Genomic DNA, 12,003 nt, shown 5'->3' with positions numbered 1-12,003 from the left:
CGATTTCGTTCACTCAATCCTACCACGTACATTTATGACAACAAATAATGATTATATATGGTTCCAAACAAAATTATATGACCCCGAAATGTATTCCCTAAAATTTCAAGAATTTTCGACACCGGACCCTGAAGTCTCCAAAATTTCTCAAAAAGCGTGGATATTGGAATTCAATTTTGAAATTTTTAAACTTATTTTCGCTCGAAAATAAAAATTGCCGAAATGTTTACCATGGTCACTAATACGCTTCGGGAGTCCAATTGGAAGGTGAAACCATCCAATTTGCCATTAAACGGTCAATTTACCGATTACAACTTGTAGTGATTTCATTAAATCAAGCCTACCACGAACATTTATGACAACATATAATGATCATTTATGGTTCCAAACGGCATTATATGACCCCGAGATGTATTCCCTACCATCTCAAGGTTTTTCGACACCGTGCCCAACCTCAAAAATTTCTTAAAAAGCGTGGATACAAGCTTTCAATTTTGGAATTTTTTTTTGACTTTTTTCGCCTGGAAATAAAAATTACTGAAATTTTTACCATGGTCCCTAATACCTTCCAGGAGTCCAATTGGGTGGGTTTATCCATCCTGTTTGCCTTTAAACGACCAATTTACCGGTTTACAACTTACACCGATTTCATTAAATCAAGCCTACCACGAACATTATGACAACAAATAATGATTATATATGGTTCCAAATGGCATAATATGAACCCAAGATGTATCCCATAGAATTTCAAGAATTTTCGACTCCGGATCCCGAAACCTTCAAAATTTCTCAAAAAGCGTGGATATTAGTCTTCAACTTTGGAATTTTTTGACTTTTTTGGCCCAAAACTAAAAATTGCCGAAATGTTTACCATGGTCCCTATTATCCTTCAGGAGTCCAATTGGGTGGGTGGAACCATCCAATTTGCCTTTAAACGACCAATTTACAGATTTACAACTTGCAACGATTTCAGTAACTCAAGCCTACCACTAACATCTATGACAACATATAATGATCATATATGGTTCCAAATGGCATTATATGAACCCCAGATGTATTCCCTAAATTCTCAAGACTTTGCGACATCGGGCCCCGAAACCTCCAAAATTTCTAAAAAAGTGTGGACATTAGCCTTCAGTTTTGGAAATTTTTGATTTTTTTTTGCAAGAAAATTAAAATTGCCGAAATGTTTACCATGGTCCTTAATATCCTTCGGTAGTCCAATTGGGTGGGAGGAACCATCCAATTTGCCTTTAAACGGTGAATTTACCAGTTTACAACTTGCACTGATTTCATTAACTTAAGCCTACCACGAACATTTATGACAAGAAATAGTGATCATATATGGTTCCAAACGACCTTATATGACCCCGAGATGTATTCCCTAGAATCTCAAAGCTTTTCGATGCCGGGCCCCGAAACCTCCAAAATTTCTCAAAAAGCGTGGATATTAGGTTTCAATTTTGAAAAATTTGACCTTTTTTTCCACCCGGAAATAAAAATTGCCGAAATGTTTACCATGGTCCCTAATACCTTCCGGGAGTCCCATTGGGTGGGTGGAACCACCAATTTGCCTATAAGCGACCAATTAACGGTTTACAACTTATACCGATTTCATTAACTCAAGCATACCACGAACATTTATGGCAACAAATAATGATCATATATGGTTCCAAACAACATTATATCACCCCGAAATGTATCCCCTAAAATTTCAAGACTTTTCGACACTGAACCCCGAAACCTCCAAACTTTCCCAAAAAGCGTGGATAATTAATCTTCAATTTTGAAATTTTTTGACTTTTTTTCGCCCGGAAATAAAAATTTCCGAACTGTTTACCATGGTCCCTAATACCTTCCGGGAGTCCAATTGGGTTGGTTGAACCATCCAATTTGCGTTTAAACGGCCAATTTAATTACCGGTTTACAACTTGCACGAGTTTCATTAACTCAAGCCTACTACAAACATTTATGACAACATATAATGATCATATATGGTTCCAAACGGATTTTATATGACCCCGAGATGTATCCCCTAAAATATTAATACTTTTCTACACCGGGACCCGAAACCTCCAAAATTTCTCAAAAAAGCGTGGATAATCCTTTAATTTTGAAATTTTTTCTTTTTGTTTTCGCCCACAAATAAAAATTACCGAAATGTTTACCATGATCCTCAATACCCTCCGGGAGTCCAATTGGGTGGGTGGAACCATCCCATTTGCCTTTAAACGACCAATTTACCGGTTTACAACTTGCACCGATTTCATTAATTCAAGCTTACCACGAACATTTATGACAACAAATAATGATAATATATGGTTCCAAACGGCATTATATGACCCCGAGATTTATCCCATATAATTTCAAGATTTTTCGACACCGGGCCTCGAAACCTTCAAAATTTATTAAAAAGCGTGGATATTAAGCCTTCAATTTTTGAATTTTTTACTTTTTTTAGCCCAGAAATAAAAATTGCCGAAATGTTTACCATGATCCCTAATACCCTCCGGGATTCCAATTGGGTGTGTGGAACCATTCAATTTGCTTTTAAACGACCAATTTACCGGTTTACAGCTTGTACCAATTTACCGGTTTACAACGACCAATTTAATTAACTTGCACCGAACCCGACTTAAACCGAAATTGACCCAAACCCGTTTTAACCTGTCAAAACCCGAATTTAACCCGACTTGTTACCAACTTGACCTGAATTTAACCCGACCCGAATTTAACCCAACCTGTTACAAACCCGACCCAAAAATCAACTCGACTTGTTATTGACCTGACCCAAATTCAACCCGACTTGTTATTGATCCGACCCGAATTTTACCATACCTATTACTTACCGAACTCAAAACCCGATCTGTTACTAACCCGACTCGAAATTAACACGACTTGTTGTTGACCTGACCTAATAAATTCAACCCAATTGTTCCTGACCCGATTTCAAATTACCTTAAATGCAATTTAGACCACCTTATTATTGTTGATCAAAGGATTTTTGTCTTGGGAGACCAAGTCGGTCCAGGCCAGCTAAAGAAAGGAGCATTATCCTCAAAATTTTAGAGTTAAATATAGTATTTGTTGTATGATTAAAGGAGATAATTATCTTCCTAAATTATAGAATATATTTCCCTAGTATATTGCCGTATATAGTATAGTAAAAGGAAATAATTAGTTTGATAAAAATGATAATTATCTATTTATAGTTAGTTGAACCCGAATATGACCTTACTTGGAAATGACCCGACCTGATTGTAACGTGCAAATTATTGACTTGAACATAACCCGACTTGAATCTGAGAATGACCCGACTTGGAAATGACCCAACCTGATTATAACCCGCAAATTATTGACTTGAACCGAACTCGACTTGAACCCAAGAATGACCTGACTTAAAAATGACCCGAGCTGATTATAATCCGCAAATTATGACTTGAACCGAACCCGACTCAAACCCGAGAATGACCCGACCTGATTCTAACCCGCAAATTATTGTTGAACCGAACCTGACTCGAACCCGAGTTTTACCCTAATCCGTTTTAACTCGGATTAAACCTGACCTATTGTTCACCCGATCCGAATGTAACCCGACCTGTTATTAACCCGACCCAAACCCGATAAGAAGTACGACCCGACTCAAGCATGACCCAACCCAAACCCGACCCGCATTGGTTATGAAATTAATCTAAATTGACTCGACCCGAGTTGACCTGACCCACTTTTACCCTACCCAAACCCGACCTGTTTACCCGAATTGACAGCTCTAGGTGTACGTTTACCCGGATGTATATAACAAATTCTACTTTGGCTTGGCTTGATAAACACATTGTTTTTAAATAATCGGCGTGTCACAACTCTTTCTTAGCTTGGTTCATTCCAAACACACCCTTCTTGAGAAGGAGACATTAAAATAAAAAATAAGTAGTTAGAATTCGGTGGACTTTTCAGCACCGGAAATCATCTATGTCATTTACCGCATCGAACCCCAAAGTTCAAAGTTCGTGTTGTTCATTACTCTATTTAAAGTTCGTACTGATAAGCGCAGCCAAGTAGGAGTAATAGTTTGTGTTGTTCTAGCTAATTAATTTTGCCCATAAAGAAAAAGATAAAACATTAATAATACACAATATATGGGTTCTAGAACTCTTCAATAGCAAGAGGATGGAACTAATTGTAAACATAAAATAGGTTTCAGCAAAGGAAAAGCTAATGCATAATGCAAAAAAGGATGCTCTTTGCCTCTTTCCCTTTATCAGATCTGTACCTTTGCGTAGAACCACAGCAGACAATTCTCGTCCAACTTTAAAGCACAATTCCATGAATGCCCTCTACTAAAAAGAAAAATCATCTTAGTTATACAATTTAATAGTATTTATAGCTACATTCAATTGGTAAATTGGTACTCCGTATTGTAAAAGAATTACCATTATTAATAGACTATTAAAAGAACTTTTTATATTGTATTGATATTAGTAAATGAAATATATATACTTCTTCCGTGTTTTAACAAGTGTTATATTTTGACCTTTTCACTATTCATATATTGGGTTTGACTTGATTAATCAACTAATATATAATAAATAAATGTTATTATGTACTTCGTAATACATTATTGGATTTTTTTGTAATGTATCCTAAGCGATCATAATATCAATTTTCTTATGATTTTACTAACATATAATTAAATAAATTAATTGTCAAAATTGTGTCACGACATGAGTGTTTGGTCGAAGTATAACGCTTGTTAAAATACAGGGGAAATAGTCAATGTTACATTGGTTATTTCGAAAAAACTACCTCTTTCTAGCAAAGGAAATTCTTAGACCGACTTATATTCTAGAGTGGTGCGACTCGATGGAGTGCAATAACAAACTCATAACCCATTAATAGTTCAAGGGGGCTACAATGTAAAATTGGATGTTTGTTGAAAATAAACTCTAATGTCACCACATGTAAGTGTCCACATTGTTGAAAGAAGAATTAAATACTTTATAAGCTAATACTCCTCCTATTCCATATTTTTGGTACTCTTGGACTTGTGAAGTGGACTCTCTTCTTAATTTGCGGTGGGCCAGATCGCGTTTGACATGTATCAGAGCAGTCCACGGTATGGACCTCTAATGGTTTGAGTATATTGTCAGGCCAAAGTTTGGGACCTTTAATGACATTAAGTATTCTGGGTCAATTGAATTGGATCAAGTGATCCTTGAGTTAAAGACCTTACATGTGAAGTGTTGAAGAATAAACTCTCAAGTGTCACCACATGTAAGTGTCCCACATTGGTTGAAGAAGAGAGAATTAAACACTTTATAAGGCTAAGGGGCTACTCCTCCTATTGCCATATGGTTTCTTGAAGCATTTTTATATGCACATTAGACACATTTTATGCTTTGCTTAAGCTTTATAGAAATATTCTTTCAAAAAAGAGAATAAAAAATAAAAAATTATGCTAAAGTTATGTTATTCCCTCTATATATTAGTATCCCCTAAGAATATAGTTCAAAGAGAAAGAAATTTTAACCAACTAGAAAAATAAAAATGGAAGATTATGAAGGGTTAGGAACATCATTTGTAGTTCATTACTACAATTTGTTTGATAATGAACGACCTTCTCTTAAATCTCTTTATCAACCAACTTCTTTGCTCACTTTTGAAGGACAAAAGTTTCAAGGTGTAGAGGAAATCTCTAACAAGATCAATAGTTTGCCATTCAATCAATGCCGCCATTCGATTAGCACCATTGATACTCAACCTTCTTCGATCAATGGAGGTATAATCGTCTTTGTTAGTGGCAGTTTGCAGTTGGCTGGAGAAGAACATCAGCTACGATTTAGCTAGGTAATAACTCAAGTTTTTTGCTTGTTAATGTTAAATGTTGTCCTAAAATATTAAAAGTTAAAATCATCATAATACTTAACCCTTATATCAAAGCACTAGTGTCCACCATATCAAATCATTAGTTTTTTTTTTTAGAGAGTCACAAGGGCGGGGTGAGAATCGATCCCAAGATTTCCTAAAATTGATTTTGAGAGTTGATAGACTATTTTTGCAGGATTTTTATGTAAAGATTTTATTATACAACAGTTGTACCATATATTCTCTTACAACCCCCGTAATGTATAGGGGTATATGGAAAATAAAGAAAGAGAAGATCCATATTTTACTAATTTCTCGTTGGTTGAAAGTGTAATTGTTACACCATGCTAGCTTAGCCTAATCGGTTGCATGCACTAGTTTAATTGCAGTTAAGTGTTACTAATATTGTGATTTGTATGTTGATTGATGTATTTTGATGCAGATGTTTCATTTGATTCCAACAACGCAAGGTAGCTACTTTGTGCAAAATGATATATTCCGTCTTAATTACTGTTGATTTGTTCATGGCTTTAGCCACGAATAAATCTTGGTTGTAATTGCAAACAATATGTATGTGTGGATCAGAATTTATGTTCTTCATTTGGTATTGGTAATTTAGTTTTTATTTGCTAGAAAGTTATTGTATTTTTATGAACAAACAAGCTGATCAATATGATCAAATCATTGATTAGAAGACCCATTTTGGGTTAGTGGTATTCCCTCTGTTCAAAAAGTTGGCTTGATATAATATAATTCCTCCGTTATATTAATATTGCAACAAGGATGAAATTATGCGTTTCAAATCACATTTTTTATGCTAAATATCTATAATTGTATAAGAGTAAAAATTATAAAAAGTTGATATTGTGAAAGTATTTTATGAGACGAATCCAACAAGATCCCAATATTGGTCAAACAACAGTGATAAATACTGAATAGTGCAAAAAGTCCATTGCAATATTAATAGAACGGAGGAAAAATATGACACCACCTCTTGGGTCAAACTTTTTTAGATCATCAAATACGGAGTATATAAAATCCTTATTTTGCATAGATGGAAGAATAATTAATGATTTAAGACGAGTTTTAAAACCGTGAAAAAGGAAATAGGACAATAAATATTGAGGCATTAAACTCCCTAGTCATTGAGACATCAAACTTTCAAAAACTCAGTGCAAATCACTCTATAAATATTCAACTTTTGTCATTGTATACTTGTTATGATAGTTGAATGCTTCATAATGCATGTTTATAAAAATCACAATTAGCTTTTCAATATGAGAAGTTATAGGTAAAATTGTACTTAAATTTGCAAACTTATTGGTCCAACTTAAGGGAGCATCTCTATATTAGACCAATAATAGAAGCTAGTTTTAAACCATACTACTATTAATTAGAATATTGATAGAAAATTAGTAAATTAATTGAAGAAAGGTCAACTAACTCAAAATGAAGGGGTATGCTCCTTCGATTATATCACTTCATAATTTTAATTAAGAAGCCTAATTAAGGAATGTATAATTTTAAACCACCCTTTTTTTTTCCTTGGGATGAATTTTGTATGGACCTAAACACCTATGAACTACAACCATCAATAGTTTTTACCTTCTTCTTCCCCCAAAACCCCAAAAAGAAGCAAACAAAATAACAAACTTTCTTCCATTTTTTAACTTTGGTGATTAATTTTTCTTTATACAACTTTTTTTTTTCTCTTCATATGGTGAAGAGGCTAATTGTACCTAAAATTTTTCAGATAAGATTTTGTCTTCACCATATTCAATCACTAGGAATGAAGAAGAAAATAAATATTGTTTGAATTCTAACAAAAGAGTTGTAACATATTAGTGTTGGCTAGGATAACATATTAGTATTAACTAGGATATATAAGCGAAAATGAATGACCTATTTTCAAACTCGTTTAAGAAGCACTCGGAATTTGACCAACAAGGTTTCAAATACGATGTGGAATCCGCCACAGGAGGGATGAATCTTGACAAGTTCTTCGACGATGTGGAGAGGGTAAAGGAAGACATGAAGGAGGTAGAAAGGCTTTACAAGAGGCTCCAAGACTCGAACGAAGAAAGTAGGGTTGTCCACAATGCCAAGACCATGAAGGAGCTACGTGCTCGAATAGACTCGGATGTGGCTTTAGTACTTAAAAAGGTGAAGATCGTCAAGGGTAAACTTGAAGCCCTAGACAAATCGAATGCACAAGCTCGTAACGTGCCTGGTTGTGGACCGGGGTCCTCGGCTGATAGGACCCGTACATCGGTGGTAAGCGGCCTAGGGAAGAAGCTTAAGGACATGATGGACAACTTCCAAGCCCTAAGAGGAAAAATGCAATCCGAGTACAAAGAAAACTATGGAGAGAAGGTACAAGTAGTAAACTAAAAATTAAACTAACATCTTATAAAATGCACGAACTTGTAATTATTAAATATTTCATATATTAATAAAAGCATATGGTCAAATTTAGTATATGAATATTAAAAAAAACTAAATGTTAGCCAATCATCTTATAAAATGCATGAAATTGTAACTATATTAGTAAAAGCATGTGATCAAATTTAGAATATGAATATTAAAAAAATAAAAATAAAAAGTAAAACAACAATATTAAGGAAACAGAGAAAGTAAAACTTTAATGTATTTATATTCTTCTAGGTACTTTACTATAACCGGAGAGAAGGCAGATGAGACGATGATTGAGAACCTAATCGAGAGTGGAGAGAGTGAAAACTTCCTCCAAAAGGCGATACAAGATCAAGGAAGAGGGCAGATACTAGACACAATATCGGAGCTCCAAGACAGGCATGATGCTGTGAAGGAGATTGAGAAGAATTTGATTGAACTTCACCAAGTCTTTCTTGACATGGCTGCTTTAGTTGAGGCTCAGGGACAACAACTTAATAACATCGAAAGCCACGTGGCTCACGCAAGCTCGTTCGTGAGGCGTGGGACTGATGAACTTGTGGAGGCAAGAGGGCAACAAAAGAGTTCAAGGAAGTGGTATTGCATTGCCATTGTGGCTGGGATTGTGCTTATTTTTGTCCTTGTTTTTCCTTTGTTTATCAATGTTATTTTGCCTCATTTGGTTTAATAAAGGAAGATGGGAAGTAAGGGACAAATTTAAGGAAAGCAAAAAGGCACAAACTATTTAAAAAAAAAAGGCACAAACTATTAGATTTTGTACATCAATTTTTAGGGATGAACATTTTTGGATTGTTACCTTGTTAAGTTGATAGTGGAGTTTTAAAGTTTTAAGTTCACTACAAAATTTAGAATGACATTTCATGTATGATATACACCATTGTACTTTATTTTTCTAGGGTAGATCAAAACTATAAGATCTTTATAATTGATCTTTAAATTTATATATTCTTTATTTGTATATCATAACCTCTAGTACATAAACTATAAATCAATTTCATTTTATATGAGTTTTTTTTTTGTCATTGAGGAAAGTGTTGTGACAGATGAAAGAATACATAACTTTTAATTACTACATCCGTTACATATTATTTGCAACAATTAGACATTTTTCCTCTCTACTTTATGTCAAATCGTTGCAAATAATATGTAATGGAGGTAATAATTAAAACCAAAACACATGGTTTTAATTAGCAGCCAGTACTAACAAATGTATCATGCGAGAGAGTATTTTATGTATCTCAATGAACATGCAAATTACAAATAGTAAATAGCTTAGCAAGACATTTTCTAATAGAAGAAAGAGCAACGAACCTTTCCAAACACAATTAACTATATACCCAGGTGGTTTCAAAAACTTACTCGGCCAAGCCGGTTCGATCTAATCCAAAAAAAAACCCGACCGATTTTAACTTGTATGGACACTATAATATAATTCAACATGATTCAACTTTGAATAAAACCAACTTGACCTTCCGAGTACCCAAATTGATACCAACCTGTATGTGTCAGTCTTTTTGGAAGTTAATGTTTGGGTCTAGTTTTTGGGCCAAAAATCTGTACCCAACGCATTGCACTTGAACCCCCTCGTTGCATAACTTAAGCCATGTAAGCAAGCAGCAATGTAATTATAATTTATAAAGAAAACTTTGAAACAAGCACCAAATTTGGACCCAAACAAACCAAAACAATGATATGTGCATTCCCAGTACACGTGTAGGAATGCTTGTAAAAATCATGCATAATCGGTGTTTATTATGAATTATCGTTTTATCTTTAATTAAGATTTTGATTTGATCTTTTTATGGGTTTTAAATACGAAGTATTAACATGTATAACTTATCATATACAAAATCAATAATACAAATTTAAACAATAAAATGCATATAAACATAATGTGACCTGAGAGACTGAGACCACTTAATCGATTTCATCCACTTTATTTAAATTTTAAAACTTGTGTAAATCTGCTAATTCACGAGTCCAGCTTTTCTACTTGTAATACGTGAGACATGGGTGTTGGTCTTGGCTTAAGCCCTTGACCACCCCGACAACTCGACATGACCCAAGGGTACAGTGCTGGACCGAGATTAGCCATGCCTAGCCCATTCAAATCTTAGACATGGTGGTCCCATAAGGCCATAACTATGCCAACCTATGACAACACGGACACTGCCAATTCTACGCCCTTGGCAAATTATATGTGACATAGTGGAGTATCATACAGGATGGACTATTATAAATAACAAACACCATGTATTTAGATTCATGAATGAGGCAATTCCAAATTCACGAAATAAAGCAACCAAATTTTTCAATACTAAACAATAAGTCAATAAGAAATCACAATATATAGTACAGCTCACTTGCTAGCTATTTCCTGATATAGTCAAACTAACTAGGCAACGTGATTAAGTATTACATACGTTCAATTAACTTTATAGCTAGATTTAATCTATGATTTATTAGGTCACTAGGCTCTTAGTAGTTGGTAGGATAACATCATCCTAAATACTTATTTGATCCACCCAAGTTAGATTATCTTTTGAGGGAGCCAAGAAAGGAATATCAAATTTCGATGATTCTTTTTTTTTTTTTTTTTTTTTTTTTTTTTTTTTTTTTTTTGGGTAAAATATACTAATCCATATTTTGTACAACTTAGCATAAATTTTACCGGTTTCGAAATACTACTTCATATAAAGTATAAAGGATTTTTGTTGTATTTGTCTTTTTATTAGTTGTCACACTTTGCTGTTTACCATTGCACATCTTACTTAGGGCATATTCACATTTACTTAATTTCAATTCAGTTCAGTTCAGTTCCAATCAGTTCAGTTAAGCTCATAATTTTCCTCTTTCATAAAATATTCATTTCAGCTCAATTTAGTTCAGTTCAGCTCCAATTAGTTCAGTTCAGCTTTGTTCAACTCTAATCAGTTCAGTTCAATTCAACTCAGTTCAGTAAATGTGAACAGACCCTTAGTATCATGTAATATGCTAGCTATTGTATTTGTCTAAATATAATTGTTCATAATAAATTTTAAAAATATTGAAATTTGAATATTTTAGATAATTATTAAACATTTTAGTGAGCAAAGTTATGTGTGACAAACATACAACTCAAAGTGAAATAACTAGATAATGAAATAACATTACGAAAGTATATAGAAAAGCAACGAGTGACATTCCCAATAAGAGTAGGTAAACCAAGAAACTAACATAGATTGCTTATAAAAATAATCTATACGGGTATACTCATATCGGAACGTACCGAATTGTGGCAGAATGTTTATGTGGCAAAATAATTTGAAAAAATGATTAGATAATTAAGGAGGAATCTAATCATACTTTATGGAAGTCAATTAGCATTATATTGGGTATTATGTGATGATAATAATAATAATAAGGCTGACTAATTAATGAGGGAACTTGGCTGCCGAAGACATTTGTCAAAACATATATGGTTTACCACAAGTCTTTCTTGCCATTTGTAAAATTAATTATAAAATTAAATATACAGTATATATAATTATATAAATGATGAATTAATACAAATAATTAAAAATGATGATTGGTGTGTCACAGTTTGGGGTTTGAAATTTTCTACTTATATGATCTGTCCAAAGAAATTTCATGTACTAAGATAGGAATAAAGTCATATCACTAACATTGGTGAAATATTTGGTAGAGAAATATCATGAATTTTTCAAT

The 12,003-nt window shown here is 33.7% G+C and overlaps 2 pseudogenes; both read left to right on the top strand.

Moving 5' to 3' along the window:
* Positions 1-5,505: 5,505 nt before the first annotated feature.
* LOC110731380 lies at positions 5,506-6,578 on the top strand (annotated as a pseudogene).
* A 1,078-nt stretch (positions 6,579-7,656) lies between these two features.
* Positions 7,657-9,255, top strand: LOC110731116 (annotated as a pseudogene).
* The last annotated feature ends 2,748 nt before the right edge of the window (positions 9,256-12,003 follow it).

Source organism: Chenopodium quinoa, unplaced genomic scaffold (assembly GCF_001683475.1).
Source record: "Chenopodium quinoa cultivar QQ74 unplaced genomic scaffold, ASM168347v1, whole genome shotgun sequence".
NCBI classification, from domain to species: domain Eukaryota; kingdom Viridiplantae; phylum Streptophyta; class Magnoliopsida; order Caryophyllales; family Amaranthaceae; genus Chenopodium; species Chenopodium quinoa.
Note: the sequence above shows the minus strand (reverse complement) of the source record. Positions and strands in the feature narration are given on the sequence as shown.